Genomic DNA, 17152 nt, shown 5'->3' on the forward strand with positions numbered 1-17152 from the left:
CCTAAATCCTATAACAGCCTTGGACAACTAGTAACAGCTTCATTTGAAAATCCTACCGACTTCACATAAAGCCACCACAAATGTTTTTAGTAACAATTTGGAGAGCAAAAGAGAGCAGTGACTTGCAAAGGACCTGTTGTGTGCCACGCACGGGGGAGCTGGTTTTACAGGTAGTGTCCCTTATCCTCAAAATAGTCCTGTATTGTCATTCATGTTAAATGACAGAAGTAAATGGGTCACATGACTCACCCAAATTTGTAAAAGTGACAGATTCACATCTAGCTCTAAAATAAAATATCAGGTTTAAGTAAGAAATATTCAGGTGAGGTAATAAGAAAGTTGAAATAGAGTGCTGGATGGATTAGCACATTTACATCTTGCATAAACCATGAATAATACAATGATCACGTACGTTTTTGTTTTGATTTACTGACCCACGTTCTGTAGGTCATGTGCTTTAGGTTGTTTTTGTTTTTTTACTACTAGAAATAGATTTGAGCCAACACATCTACAATCGTATCTGGTTCTCTTATAATCACCTCAGATGTTTGCCATAACATTACCATTCAGTGTTTCCCAAACTGGTGCCTTCTGGAACACTTCTCACTGAGGTATTATAGAAGGGGAATTGAAAAAGTCTTGCATGCACAAATTTAAATTAAACAGAGGTAAGCAAAAGTACAGATTTATTTAATGCCAGACTTTCCAGTTTCCAGAATCTTTAACTGTTAATGTGTATAAGAAATTGTTGACTGGGCATGGTGACTCATGCCTGTAATCCTAGCACTTTGGGAGGCTAAGGCGGGCAGATCACCTGAGGCCAGGAGTTCGAGATTAGCCTGGCCAACATGGTGAAATGCCGTCTCTACTAAAAATACAAAAAATTAGCCAAGTGTGGTGGTGGGCGCCTGTAATCCCAGCTACTCGGGAGGCTGAGGCAGGAGAATCGCTTGAACCCAGGAGGTGGAGGTTGCAGTGAGCTGAGATCGCATCATTGCACTCCAGTCTGGGCAACAAGAGCGAAACTCAATGAAAGGAAGGAAGGAAGGAAGGAAAGAAGGAAGGAAGGAAGGAAGGAAGGAAGGAAGGAAGGAAGGAAGGAAGGAAGGAAGGAAGGAAGGAAGATTAATTGTCAAGGGTCATGCTGTATACAGCATTGCTCATACTTATTTGAACTCAGAATCTTTTTTTTTTTTTGTACCATGCTTATGAACAACTCCAAAAAGAGTAGGCAAAACCTTGACTACACAGATTTGTGTTTTGCAAGCTCAGCCCTAGAAGCTGCCATCAGATGAACTGTGAGTCTGTTCTTGGTGTCCTGGCATTAACTTGGGCCAATTCAGCGTCTGAGAGTCCCAGACTGGCTAGGTTCATCTTACCTTCCAAGCTACTCTATTAATGCTTAATAATAATAACTTTTCACAGAAAGTACTTCAAAGTCTCAATTTCTTTCACCCACACACCAGGCCATCATTAGCCATTGACATGTTGATTTTCCACTGAGAGCAGGGGCCATGTCTTGCTCACCTTCCTATCACCTTGGTTAACTCATTCGTGACTGTCAAAATGGTCCTCAGATTCCTGCCCATCTCTCCATGTACACAAGGCAAACACTTCTATCTCCAATTGACCATTAACAAAACTGAGGCGCAAAGTGAAAGTTAGGAAGTGGCACAACCAGAACTAGAACTCACAACTTGGGATGCCGAGTCATGAGGTCATTCTGCTAAAGGCGTGCTGGTCTACGGCTCTAAATTGTTACTGAATAGTATTCTAAAAGGAAAGAAGATTGAGATTAAAATTTTAAAAATGACCACATTGGATTCTTGCTGCTCTCACCTCACAGGACTATCTGAACAGCCCAGAGGTTAAGTTGCTGCTGGGCTGAAGATGTTAACAAGCAAAAAGAATGAAACTAACTCTTTCACAACTAGACAAATGAGAGCAGTAAACAGGAACCCATCCTGCCACTGCCCAGGGAAACACATGCATACTGAAATCGCGCCTCTGTGGACCATCAAATGAAACTCGCCCCTGCGGCCACACTGTTTAGAACTGTGCCAGGTTGTTACCCAGCTGACCCAAATCCTACCATCCAGTACTCAGTCCTTTGCCCATTAACTAGCTCTTAGGGGAGTAATATCAGGGATAGAAAATACGTTATAAATTTAATTTAGGGAAATGTTATCCTATGTGCCTTGGTAGCATGCAGGCACAGCTGGGGGCTATTGAGCATTGAGGGGCTGTGAGCCCTGCAGTGGTTGCCATTTCCCAAGGTTCTTTATCAAAGTTCCCGAGCTGGCCTGCATAGAGGAAGTGTGAAAGGCTTTCTAGTAGTTCAGTTACTGCTCCTCAACCCAGAAATGAAGGAATGGGATCAACACTGAGCCACAGCCTTAGTCAGAATATGATCCATAGAGCTAAGATGTTGAAACTCAGGAAAAAACACTGCTTAGACCAAGTATTATTTTGATAAAGTACTTTCATGTTAGAAAACCTAGAATTAAGAGCATTTCCAAGGGAATGTGTTTACTCCACACTGTGAGTTGCCAGCAGCAGGAAAGAACCACATAATTTCCAGGAGGATAAGAGAAAAGTTCACCCGGGCGGAGTCATTTCAACATTCCCATTTACTCAGGGAGATCATCCGGAGAAAGTTCAGATGAAGACACCATAGTCTGTGCTCACAAATGATCAACAAAGCCAGATTTGGAGTGTTTAGTAACAGAACTTAGTCTGGAGTGTGTGTAATGTAAGTCAGCAAGTCTGAAACTTAGGCTGTCTGGACCACCACCTCATCGCAGAGGTGGTGACGCTGGGCCTGCCCTGCTCACACAGCTGAAGAGTATCACTGGGAAGGGAGTGGGCTCTGAAATAATCCAATCCAGTGCTTCCCAGCCTTTAATGAGAAATGGTAAACCAGTGCAAGGAAGAGCATGGATTCTGGAGTTAGATGGCCGTCCAGTGATGGAATCCTGGCTCTGCCATTATTAGCTGAGTTGAGCAAGCTCCCTGAAAACTCTGTGACGTGGAAATTACAACACACGGTAAGCACACAGAACAGCACAGAGTGCATTCCACAAATGGTGGCTCTTGGCCAGCCCAGACTCAGTGAGAGGCAGCGCTGCCCTGGGCCCAGGCTTTACAGGGTCCCAACCTAGCCCCTACCCACTGGAGTGAGGACGTGCCCACCTGGAGCTCATGTGTCTTTCTGTAGACCACATTCCAGGTAACTGGGACCCCAAATTTCCTGCCCAAGATGCTCTGTTCTCACTTTCAGGTCCTGCATGAAGGGATTCCTTAGGCTCTGTCTTCCTGTTGAGCACCATACTGCAGGTGACACCACCCTTGGGCCTGAGGGGTGAAGACGGGCAGCTGTTGTGAGTCATGCATAGAGCTTGGGCATGTGGCCTAAGCAGGCCGAGCCTGTGTGTGAGAGCCACTCAGGAGCTGGGGTGAGAAGAGGAGGGGGCAGGCCAGAGGCCAGGAGCTGGCATGTCCTGCACTGCTACATACATGTGCTATTAAGCTCAAAGTGCCCAGAAATTTTACATTTGAACCTTGTCTTCAGGTCATTATGAAGGTATATTTGCAAAGGCAGGAGGATATGGACATATTTATTAGTTTGGCAAGCAACTTTTACATATTTAAACCTATGGTGTGTGGGCCTCCATGTGCACTCTTGCCTGGTACCCCACAAATGTTAGGGGCAGAACTGACTACTACAATTGTATATATTTTTCATTGCATCAACCACTCTATGGAAGATCCCATATTCTACCATGTTGAACACTAACGTCGGCTCTTTTCCAAAAGTCATATTTACATGGCTTCATTTTTATGAGGAATGAATGAGAAATTTTTATGGCTTCTAAAAAATTTCATTTTTAGAGGCAGGGTCTTGCTCTGTCGCCCAGGTTGGCGTGCAGTGGTACAATCATAACTCACTGCATCTTGGAACTCCTGGGTTCAAGCCATCCTCCTGCCTCAGCCTCCTGAATAGCGGGGATGACAGGTGTGCACCAGGCCCTGCTTCTTGTATTTATTCTTTAAGGGAAGTTCAAAACAAACCTAAAGAAACAACAGCCTGAGGGCCACTGGACATCACAGTGTAGTTCATCGGGGCATAGAGGCTTGTTTTAGAGTCAGTGCTCCCCTCGGAAAGGTCATGTTGGCCCCTCAGAAGCAGAAGTTGATTGATTCCTGCTTCAATGATCAGCCACTAATGAGGCTCAGCTATTCCCTCATCTCAGCTTCTCTCTGTGCCTTTCTTTAGATTATTATCAAACACATATTTTTATTTAGCTTCTCATGTATTTCTTCTTTTTTGCCCAGCTTAACAGCTAAGGTGTGCGTTCCTTGAGAGTCGAGGCTATGTCTAATATCTCTGTTTCTGGCATAGAACTGAACACATAAGCATAGCTTAGGAATATATGTTAACTGGATCATCGAGGTGTCCGACAGGACCAAGTAAGTTTGGTTTCTAACATAGCCTGGTTTTAGATGTTCTGAATTCTTCTAAAAATAATACATTTGAAAACAACCCTTTGTTTCAAACAGTGGTTTATCTTGGACTCTAAAACTGGTGGATTTCAAAGTATTGGTTTCTTGACCAGGTTTTTAAGGTGGTCCATTTCTTTATAGACACAGTCTTCAAGCAGCTTCCTCAAGGGCTTGACTCACTAACCTTGTTGAATCTCCATGATGAGTAGAACTCGGTGTATTCAGTTTTTCACTGACACATAATAATTATACATATTGATGAGGTACATGTGACATTTTGGTTTGTGCATATGATGTGTAATAATTAATTTAGAGTATTTAGGATAACCGTCACTTCAAACACTTATCATTCTCTGTGTGTCCTTGACACAAGTAATTTCTCTTTTAGAAATTAATCCTAAGGAAACCAAGCAGAGTCCACCTGTAAGCCCAGGATGACAGGAGGGACGACATCTGCTTTGACAAGCTGTCATAAAAGTATGTTTTTAAATAAATTCCAGCTTCATGGGAAAATTCTCACAATATAATATTAAATTAAAAAGCAGGATATAATATTATCTACAGAATATACAGCATAAACCCAAGTGTGTAAGGAACACACACAACTACATTAAGACATTAACAGAGTTGTCATTTGCAGTTGTGGAATCCTGAGCAATTTTATTTTCTAATGCATCTTTGTCACATGTGTGAATATATTTCAAAAAGCTTTTTTAAAAATAAGAAATTCCAGATGGGTATAGTGGCTCATGCCTGTAATCTCAGCACTTTGGGAGGCGGAGGCAAGGTGGATCACTTGAGATCAGAAGCTCAAGACCAGCCTGGCCAATGTGGTAAAACCCCGTCTCTACTAAAAGTACAAAAATGAGCTGGGTGTGGTAGCATTCGTCTTTCATCCCAACCACTAAGGAGGCTGAGGCAGGAGAATCACTTGAACCTGGGAGGCAGAGGCTGCAGGGAGCCGAGATCGCACCGCTGTACTCTGGTCTGGGCGACAGAGAGACTCTGTCGGAAACAGCAACAACAACAAATAAAAATAGGAAATTCCTTGAACAAAATTAAAAGTGAAAAGTGACACCAAAGAACAATTTTGCAATACACACGAGTCATAAGGTTGCGATCACTGATTTATAAAGAACACACGTATATGGAAGAGCAAAGTAGTAACACTTACATAGAAAAATGGTAAAATATCTTGGGCAGAGATCAGCTCTCCACCAAAACCTGCCTCCCCTTCTCTGCAGTCCTGGCCTTGCACTGGGTCACCCTGCCCAGGACACTGTGTTTTCCGTGTCTCTTGGAGTTTGGTGTGGCTTTGAGGTTCAGCTCTCTGCAGTGGATTGTGACAGAAGTGGGGTGCACAAATTTTATGTCTGGCCCAAAACCCTAGTAAGCAGGCTATAAAACAGTGAAATTCCATTTCCAAAACTTAGTATACAGTGCATAGTGCTGTCAGCACTTTACTGATACGGGCTCATTTCATCCTAGCAACAACTCCATGAAGCAGGAAAGAATCTCCCCACTTGAGAGATGAGAAAGCTGAGGCTAGAGACAAAGTTCACTCTGTGGCATGTGGTATATTTATGTATAGAAACGACCTGAAATGTGATACACACTAAATCACTACGGTGGTTATTTCTGGATGTTCTGACTACAAGTACTGTGTGTACATATGTTTTCTCAACAAATATACGACTTATAATTATACATGTGAAATTTTTAAATAGTAAAAAAAATTAAATGACAGCAAAATAATTAGAGTTTTATGGACAATCAATTGCACAATTTAAGACTGTCGGCCAGGGCTAGGCACGGTGGTTCACGCCTGTAATCTCAGCACTTTGGGAGGTCAAGGTGGGTGGATCACCTGAGGTCATGAGTTCCAGACCAGCCTGGCCAACATGGTGAAACCCTCTCTCTACTAAAAATGCAAAAATTCGCGGGGCGTGGTGGCAGGCGCTTATAATCCCAGCAACTTGGGAGGCTGAAGCAGGAGGACTGCTTGAACCCAGGAGGCGGATGTTGCAGTGAGCTGAGATTGCACCACTGCACTCCAGTAACTTTAAGAGGAGTAGATTATATGTAAACCATCCCTATCTCCCTACTTTATTTTGGTAATTCTAAACACACACACACAAAAATCCAAATACATTAGTCCCTTCTCACACTATTGTGAAGAAATCCCCGAGACCAGATAATACATAAAGAAAAGAGGTTTAGTTGACTCACAGTTCTGCATTGCTGGAGAGGCCTCAGGAAACTTACAATCATGGCAGGAGGCAAAGGAGAAGTCTGTGCCTCCTTCACAGGGTGACAGGACAGAGTGAGTGCAAGCAGGGGAAATGCCGGACGCTTACAAGACCATCAGATCTCGTGAGAACTCACTAACTATCACAAGAACAACGTGGGGGAAACAACCCCATGATTCAGTTACCTCCACCTGGTCTCACCCTTTCCACTTGAGGATTATGGGGATTATAATTTGAGGTGAGATTTGGGTGGGGACACAGAGCCAAACTGTATCCCCAAGTTCGAAAGCTTTAAAGGAGGACAGAAGAGCTGACAATCACTGGGAGGTCACAATCCACCCTGACCCTTCTGTCCAGTCTAAGTGATAAGGAACTCTGCCCCATTTTAAAGCCATCCTGCCTCCCAAAGGCTCCTACAGTGTCTTAGACACACAACAGAAGGTGCTCGGAACTGGATATTCCTTGGCATGACGAAGTCAACAGCACTGCTGCTGGTTGGAGGGTGACTATGGTGAATGAACGGTGCTCCCTGTCACGGGGAAAAGACTGGGCACTGCTCTGTATGATGGAACGTGACCCTCTGACTCACGTCCAGTTGTGATGGGGAGGCCTACCTACCTGGGCTGCCCATGCAGGTCGCTGAGCTCATGACAGACGCGCCAATCCTAGCAAGTTCTAAACCAGCAAACTTTTTCTGTAAAGTGCCAGAGAGTGAATATTTTAGACTTTCAGGCCATACAGTCTCTGTCGCATCCCTGCCTTGTAGTGTGAGTGGGGTATGGATGGCTTTGTCTCATTAAAACTCCCTCCTCTTTTTTTTCTTTTTTTTTTTTGAGACAAGGGTCTCGCTCTGTCACCCAGGCTGGAGTGCAGTGGTGTGATCTCGGCTCACTACAACCTCTGCCTTCCAGGTTCAAGCAATTCTCCTGCCTCAGACCCCCGAGTAGCTGGGATTACAGGCGCGTGCCACCACGCCTGGCCAAATTTTTGTATTTTTAGTAGAAACAGAGTTTCACCGTGTTCATCCAGGATGGTCTTGATCTCCTAACCTTGTGATCCACCTGCCTTGGCCTCCCAAAGTGCTGGGATTACAGGCGTGAGCCACTGCGTCCGGCCAATAAAACTCTTTTTACAGCTGGGCACGGTGGCTCACGCCTGTAATCCCAGCACTTTGGGAGGCTGAGGCAGACAGATCACCTGAGGTCAGGAGTTCGAGACCAGACTGACCACATGTTGGTCAGTCTGGTCTCGAACCCCATCTCTGCTAAAAATATTTAAAAATTAGCCAGGCGTGGTGGCACATGCCTGTAATCACAGCTACTCAAGAGGCTAAGGCACGAGAATCACTCGAATCTGGGAGGCAGAGGTTGCAGTGAGCCGAGATCCGGCCACTGCACTCCAGCCTGGGCGACAGAGCGAGACTCCATCTCAAAAAAAAAAAACCAAACAAACAAAAAAAAAACACACAAACAAAATTGAAAACTCTTTTTACAAAAACTGGCCTGACAATTCATCCACCTAACCAAAAACAACAAAACTGGCCAACCCACCATGGTTTGCCACACTGTGATGAACTCGTGCCCTTGCACTCCAGGTGCGGCACCTGGATCAACGGCACCAGCCTCTCCTGAGAGCGAGTTAGAAACGTGGAAATCATGCCCTCCCCAGACCTGCTGAGTCAAGATGTGCATTTGAAGAAGATCCGCAGTGATTAGTGTGCACATTACAGCGTGAGAAGTCCCTGGCATAGAGCAGGTGCTCAAGCCCGGCCACTCCTTGATGTCACCTGGGAAGGTTTAAAAACGTACTGATGACCAGAGATTCTGACTGATTTGGTATTAGGTAGAGTCCAGGCACTGGGAGTCTGGAAAGCTTCCAGGATTCTCATACATGGTCAGAAGTGAGACTCGATAGAGATAGTCACCTGAACATACCCAATGGTGACTCAGTGATGAAAAACACTGCCTCTCAGAAAGACTCAGCAGCCCTGGCTCGGCTGTCGAGATGCCCATTTGTTTATACCTTGCCAGGATGCAGGCCTGCACCCAGCCCCGGGGAGGGGCCCCCTGCCCACTCATGATCTCTTGAGAGGGTTCTTGTGTGGCTTTCACAACCAGTCCACAGAGGACAGAGAGTCCTGGGAGCCACTGCCCAGCCATGTGCAGAGCAAGAAGCCAGGCGCTGTGATTTAGCTCCTGAAGAACATGGAAGTACTTAGATGTCATTGATCCAGAAAGAACGGATGACTGTGAAGTCAGGACGGATCATGTGATCAGAAAGCCTAACCCTGAATTTCACCACAGAACATATTTATAAAAAGAACAAACACAAAGCTGCTGCACGCCAGATGGAGTTCTTTAGAAATTTCCTGGGAGGAGGGCGGGGGTGGGCAGGCATCACAGCACATGCTGCCGTGGATCTGTTGGGGGGACCACCAAGGGCGAGGCATCCGTGAGAGCTAAAGAGGCATTAGGAAACAGAATGCCACTTGTGCAGACTCTGGCTGTGGCACCGGGAACTGAGGACGGCAACGCACCATGGTAGTGGTATGCAAACCTGCTCCCGGGAAGCCTGAGGGTGAACTCCTGGGCAGCCTAGAGGGGTTGGAATCAGGAATCCCTGCTCCGTCTCTCCAACCCCAAATCTGCACCCCACTCCCGAAAAACTACCATGCAAGGGTGCAAAGGAAACACATGGTTCCCCCATTCACCTTGTGATCATAGCAGCCCCCTTTGTTGCCCCAGCTCCTTCCACACTGGCAGACAGTCCGACCTCTCAGGCCTTCTTCAGCCCAGACACACCTTTGGGCCCTGAAATCAGATGACTAAGCCTCTGACTAAGCTTGCTCAACCATCAGGTCCCATCCACAGATTCGACTTGTGTTTATTTTGGGGAGTCAGCTTCGTTCTTTCACAGATTTTGGGTGCAGATTTTGGGGTCAATATTCACAGTGTGAATATTTAAAATTTCTGGCCACAGCATCATAATTAGTCCAAAGCGAGGGCTCAGATGTTCATATCTTGGGAGACTTATCTGGCCTATTATTCCCCAAGTCTGGGGAAGGGGTGGCTTGGAGACTTTGGACAGGAAGTTAGTGTCCGTCCTCTGAGATTGTTTGACATGGGAGACCTCATCAGAACAAAAAGAGAGGCGATCTTACATTGTATTGTCCAGGGAGGGATGGCAGGCAAGCCCTGGGCAGCTCCGGGCAAACCAGACATGTGGTCACTCAAGCACACCCTACCGCCACGCCACGTTGCCATGTCCTTTGGCAGAATGTTGAGATTCGTTGTGCCTTGTTTGGTCGGGACAAAGTGCACTCAGCATCCACAGCAAGCTTCACAGCACATACATTTCTCTAACAGGCCACCACAGCCTTACTGTATCACGTCCGTTGTGCCATACAGAAATTACTCCATTTTTCTTCTACGTCTTCCTTCTATATAGTTTTGTTTATACAAAACTAATGGTAGTGCCAGGTCATTGTCCTTTGGAGGGATGAGGAAGCTCTTCTCACACACAGCTCAGAAAATGATGTACACAGCAAAGACCCACGTTGGAGGCCTCTCAGTATACATTTGTGCTGACGCAGGCTGCACTTAGAAGCCATTTAGATGTGTAAAAATGCTCTTTTCCAGTGTTTACAAGATACCATGAACCAGATTGCCTCATGCGGTGAAAAGGGCGGAGTAAATGTCCCCAAATGAATGATTTTTAAATAATTGTGTAGGGAGATTTGACTGTAGGGAGACTGAATAGCCCAGCTCTTGGGACAAGCTGGAGATATGAACCGTTTGCAGGCAGGCGAATGTTTACTAGGTTTAAAGAGCAGGAGGTGCAGCTAAACAGCTAGAGAAACACTTGTGTGATATGCCACTGTAGAAATGCTTCCCTAAAGGAGTGATATCTGGGATCACTGATCAAACTGGGAAATTAAAAAGTAAGTTTCATCCATTTATTTGCTATATGGCCTTGATGACAACGCCTCACTTCCCTCATCTGTAGGGTTTGAGTAACAGTAGTAGACCCACCCCTGAGGGGTACAATCAGATCATGCACACAGGACTCTCTTGGCATGGGGCAGGGCACAGGGCACATTGGAAGGGCTTGGTAAATACCAGCTGTTAATAGTGTACCATTTAATGACTTCCTCGCGATCAGTCCCTCCAAATGTGTGAGAGTGACACCTGCTTCATCCCTTCCCTGGAGGTGCTGTCTGTCTTCAATCACTGAGCCCCTGTGTGTCCGGGAGGTTGGAGAAGCCACAGAAATCCTATCCAAGGGGCCTTTTCATTGCTGTGGCTCTGGTTGTGCTGCTCTGGGGCCTGAGGCCTCTCCTAAGTCACAGACCTGCATCCAGCTCCCTGTGTCGGCCTTCGCCCCAGTGTCCCCAGAGACCTCAACATCTGCATATGCCACACTGGCATCATCATTTTTTCTCCCCAGTCTCTGCTCATCCCTGTGGTCTCTGTCAGAGAACGGCACCCTGGCTTCCCACCATCCTGGCAGGAAAGCTGCATACAAATTGCTTCTACTCATTCTCCTTTTCTCTCTCCCTTGCTTTTCTCTCACCAGCAGCTCTCCGGGTTGCCAGGCGTTCCGCTTCCTCCCACCTGCCTCTTTTAGACTCCCCGCCCAGAGCCCTTTAACACTGACTGCCAGTGCAGGTGCTGGTGTAAGAAGCTGGGACTCTGCACACCCTGTGGTCCACGGCTCCTGCAGCGTGGGGCCGATGTCACCTTCACAGGACTTCCACCCAAGCTTGCAGCCTTGAGACGCTGCCTCCTTCCCCGGCCTGCTCCCCACTCTCTCACAGGTAGGTCTCCCCAAGATTAATTCCTTGATAAAGCTCTTGCTTGTGAATATATATCTCAGTGTCTACTTCTGGTGCACCCGACCTCAGGCACCTCATGCTCCGAGTAGACAAGTCTACACACCATCAGGTCAGTGCGCTCTGTTCTGTCTCCACTCCATGAGATCCGCCCCTCTGAAATGTTCTTCCTTGCTTTTCTCGCTGCTGGGCCCACCGATGCTCAAGGCCCCTTCCAAAGGTGCACCGAAGGAACCCTTTCCCGGTTGGCTCACCCTCCCTCTGGCTTCAGCTGAGTGCAACGGGGCTGTGTGCTGTCCACAACCTGAGGCCCTGGGCGTAGGGTGCACACTCAGCACTGGCCCTGCCGTGAAGGCACGCGTATCCCTCCGCCCTACCTGTGTACAAAGGTAAGAGCATGCTCAACTTACTTTGCATCTTCTCTTTGTCAAACTCCTGGATCATTCCAGTTGCTCAGCAAACCTCTTTTTTCAGCCCTGGTAAGAGTCAGGGCTGAAATTTCCCACGTCCCACCCAGTAAGGCCAGGGAGACAGTGAAAACATTGTGGTGCATTCACGCCGGTTGGTACTGGCCACCTGGCCCCTCCCCGGCACCCCCCGGATCTCTCCATGAGCCCACATTTAAAGGGTGACCTTGTCACAGCAGAGAGCTTGGGTACCTGCCCCAACATCTCAGCAAATGGCCAGTCCAATCCTTCTGTGCACGTGCCTGGCATGTTGTTAAATATTTTGTGGTATAAGTTCTATTTGTGTTGATAGTTTCAGGTAAGAACAAACAGAAGCAGACAGCACCATTACCACGGAGATCCCCAGGGCCAGCGCACAGCGACCTGTGCTGCTTGGCTCTTTCCTGGCCAAATCAGCCCTGGTACCTGGCAGATGAGATTCAGATGCTCAGCACCCCCACAGCAACAGTGAGGCAGCTCTGGCAATAAGCAAAAATGGTGGGCGGCAGCCTCCTGGGCACAGGAGCATGCCGGGTCCGTGACAGTAGGGAAAGAAAGCTTTCTACCTAACGCCTCCTCTCCTCCGGGACAGTCCAAACCAGTGTGGTCTGGACCCAGAGCATTGGAAGGAGTCTGCCACCAGCCAAAGGGCAGGCTGTTGCCCCTGCTGAGCAGCCCTGGAGAGGCTGGCACGTCACATGCAGCATTTTTCCAGGTCATGCCAAAGTTGAGATCTTTTTCCAAGCAGGGCACAAAGGATTCCTGCTTAGTGCTTTAAGAAGGAAATCATTGCTGTTTGCCTTCAAATGCAGACACCCTGAGTAATTTCAGGCTGGTTTGGACATGCAGGATTTGAAGCAGAGCACAGCAAAGCAGTTTATAGAATTAATCAGGATATGAATGAGTGCAATTTGTTAGATACCGCAATATTGCCTTTCATGCTAATTTGTAAATGGCAGAGGCCATCAGGGGCTGGTGGGGACCAGTGTTCAGTGTCCTGTTGCTAGGAAGAGAGGGATAACATCATAGTCTGCAGTCCTGGGCATTTTAGGGCCTTATATTGATCGTGCAAATCTCAGCAGGTTTGGCAGGACAGGGCTGCTGGTGTCCCCAGCTGTGGAAAGTTCAAGAAATCAAGTAGGCTGGGTGCGGGGGTTCACACCTGTAATCTCAGCACTTTGGGAGGCTGAGGCGGGTGGATCACCTGAGGTCAGGAGTTCGAGACCAGCCTGAACAATATGGTGAAAACCCGTATCTACTAAAAATACAAAAATAGCCCGGCATGGTGGCACAAACCTGTAATCCCAGCTACTCAGGAGGCTGAGGCAGGAGAATCAGCTCAAACCCAGGAGGTGGAGGATGCAGTGAGCCAAGATTGCGCCATTGCATTCTGGCCTGGGCAGTAAGAGTGAAACTCCATCAAAAAAATAAAATAAATAAATAAATAAATAATCCTTGGCTGAATAAAGAAAAAAACTCTATACACACACCCACTCTCTCACACACACACAACACACACACCCTTTATAAGAGGCACATGCTCTGAAATTGTGTAAAAATAGTATGAATGAATTGATGTGACTGTGACTTCAAAGGTAGATGAGTTCAGTTATGAGTTGGAATTTTCTTCCTGTCGGCTGAAGTGGGTTCACTTGAACAAATACCACGTTTGCAGTCAAGAAAGACCTACATTTCCATCACAGGTAGGCAGCCTTGGGTGAGATGAACAAACGCTTGGCACATGCCGAGTCTATCAGCATTTAGTCATACATGTAGTTACACAGCCTTGCTGATTTCATCTCAGTTTGTTTTCCTGGAAAGGACCTTGAGCTGCTGCATGAAAATTACATGTTAGTGGTGGGAAAAAGAAAACAACACAAAAGTGGCTTTTCTTGACTAGCTGTCAGCAGTGGGAGGGGTGCGGTGGAGTTGGAAACCATTTCTCCTGTGGCTGGCAATTGCCACTTATAGATCTACTTATCTGGAGGGAAAAGAGCTGACACAAAAGGCTCTGTCTGAAATTCTGTGCGTAGAACAAAGCGGTACACGGCGAGATGTAGAATTCCATTAGAGGACGGCCCCGGCACTCGCTGTCCTTCACAACGACCACCCCGCAGGCCCATGAATAGAAGCGCTAGCCACCCACAGCCTCAGTGCCCGGCAGCGTGTCTCCAGGAAGGAAAGGCCCGGGCACAATGCATTTCTCTCAGGTTTGGCTCAGCTTCCCCGGGGTTTGCACCACCACAGAGAAACCTATCTCCTCCGGGGACCCACAGTTGGGGAGGCCACTCCATGCTGTCGCCCCTTCCTGTCCCTCTGGAACATTTCTTCCTGCCACTCATTTCTCCTAGATGATATTTTAACTAGTATTTTCTTGACATTTTAAATAAACAATTAAATAAAATCTTGAGTTTCAAGTTCTCTTGAGCAAAAATATTCAGTGCCTCAAACTCAGCAGAGGCAAAAAAACAAAGTCACCGACGTCTCCCGCATCCCCTCCTGCACTCCCTACTTGGGTCAGAAGGGTCCTCACAGTGGCGAGTCAATCTCACAGCCCTACCTGTGGGCTTCTCCCAGGTCCCTGCATCTTCCTGTTCCCTGTCCTGGCCCCTCTCCTCTGTTTCCCCTGCCATGCCCCGAGTGCATAGCCTCTGCCCGCTCTCCTGCCCCAGCCAGAGACTGTCCCCAGCGGTGCCTCCTCCACACCACCGCCAGGTGTCCACCAGGACAGGTCTGCACCTGCCACCCCCACCCACCCCAACAGAGGGTGGGTGTGCACACACACATCCAACACACACATAACTTACACACCCAACACACACACAATTCACACAGAATACACCCAAGACACACCCCAACACACAACACACAATACAACACAGCCAACATACACAACACACACCCAACACACACCCACAACACACACCCAACACATACTCACAACACACACACGCAACACACACAACTCACACACAATACACCCAACAAACACACTGTATACCCAACAACACATACCCCAACACACAAACCATGTTCACAACACAGCCAACACACACAACACACACACAACCCAATCACCACATCACACAACACACACATAACACACATCCACAACACACACAGCCAACACACACACAACTCACACACAACGCATACACAATACACACACAACACACACAACACATCCAACACACCCAACACACATGCAACACACATTGCACAACTCACAACACCTACCTCATACACACACAACACACACATAACACATCCAACACACACAACACATACCCAACACACAAACGCAACAAACACAACACAGCCAACACACACAACACATACATCCAACACACACACAACACACAACACAGCCAATACACACAACACATACTCAGCACACACAACCAACACACATTCACAATACACACCTAACATACACCCAACACACATACCCAACACACACAATACACATCCAACACACACACCACACATACACATACCCAACACATATACACACAACACATATGCAACATACATCCAATACACAACAAAAGCACCACCCACACACATACCTTACACCCCAACATGCACACCCCAATACACACACAACACACACCAACAGGACCACATCACACACAAAACACACACATACCCAACACACACAATACACCCAACACACACCTGCAACATACATTCCCCCAATACACACACAACACACACATAACACATCCAACACCCATGACACATACCCAATACACATACGCAACAAACAGAACACAGCCAACACACACAACACACACATCCAACACACACAACACACATCACACAACACAGCCAATACACACATCACACAACACAAACCCAACACACACACACAACCAACACACATTCACAACACACACCTAACAAACACCCAACACACACAACACACACACCCAACACACATACCCAACACACAGAATACACACCCAACACACACACCACACACATACCCAACACATATACACACAACACATATGCAACATACATCCAATACGCAACAAACGCACCACCCACACACATACTTACACCCCAACATGCATACGCCAGTACACACACACCACACACCAACAGGACCACATCACACACAAAACACACACATACCCAACACACACCTGCAACATACACACCCCCAATACACACACAACACACATTTCCCAATATACACAAGACATAATACATTCAACAAGCACAGCACATGTACCCAACACACACATAACACATACATTCCCAACACACACAATACCCACAATACACCCAACAAACACACACCAAACCCAATAACACACAACACACACACAATACACATCATATATACAAGACACATACAACAATACACCCAACATATTCAACACACACATACATACACACACACACACACACACTCTCCTGTTGGCCCCTTATGATGTTCAAAATAACACCTCTAAGCCATCCCAGCCTGAAGCACAAAGCTCTCCACAGCCCAGCTCTCTCCAAAGATGACACATTTAGGGACTATTTGAAATAAACTATCACTTGCAGTCAAAAGACGTTTTCAGTGGAATATTTTGTGGTCGTGTTTGTCTGTTCTGTAGGCAACAACAAAACATACACACACATACACAAACATACACATATATACACACATACATACACACATACACACACATACGTATACACACATATGCATATACACATATACACACATACATACAAACATACACATACATATATGCATATACACACATGCAGAGATACATGCATGCGCATATACACACACACACACACATACACATATGCACACACATATGAAGTATAATATATCTGTGTAGGGAGAGAAGGGGAAATTGTTCCAAGGTGGGCTCTCTGCCCTTGTAACTTTGGAGTGGAGGAAGGGGTGAGGTTCCCATAGGATCTAGACACTGATGCAGTAGACCTATTAGCTCACAGTCGCCATCTTGGTTACAACTCATCACAGCAGCTGTAATCCCTGATTTATCTATCTGTGACTGAATGAAGATTCTTCCAGGGCAGGAGTCATGTCTTCATCTGCGTGTACTGGCGGGTTAGCACAGGGTGTGAGCTGGGCTTGAAACCCCTATAATCTA

The 17152-nt window shown here is 46.7% G+C and overlaps 1 long non-coding RNA gene across 8 annotated transcripts in view; it reads left to right on the forward strand.

The window, feature by feature from the left end:
• The window catches only part of LOC115897051, a 47975-nt gene that overhangs the window by 23446 nt on the left and 7377 nt on the right, over positions 1–17152 (forward strand). For 4 of the 8 annotated variants that reach the window (XR_004057000.1, XR_004057001.1, XR_004057002.1 and 1 more), the window contains exons 2-3: positions 11328–11568; positions 11791–11972. This is a non-coding gene — a long non-coding RNA (uncharacterized LOC115897051). Of the gene's footprint in view, positions 1–11327; positions 11569–11790; positions 11973–14062; positions 14428–17152 lie in introns of those variants that run through there. The other 4 variants (XR_004057005.1, XR_004056999.1, XR_004057006.1 and 1 more) reach the window with 2 other exon arrangements.

The sequence above is a fragment of the Rhinopithecus roxellana genome, chromosome 4, assembly GCF_007565055.1.
Source record: "Rhinopithecus roxellana isolate Shanxi Qingling chromosome 4, ASM756505v1, whole genome shotgun sequence".
NCBI lineage: Eukaryota > Metazoa > Chordata > Mammalia > Primates > Cercopithecidae > Rhinopithecus > Rhinopithecus roxellana.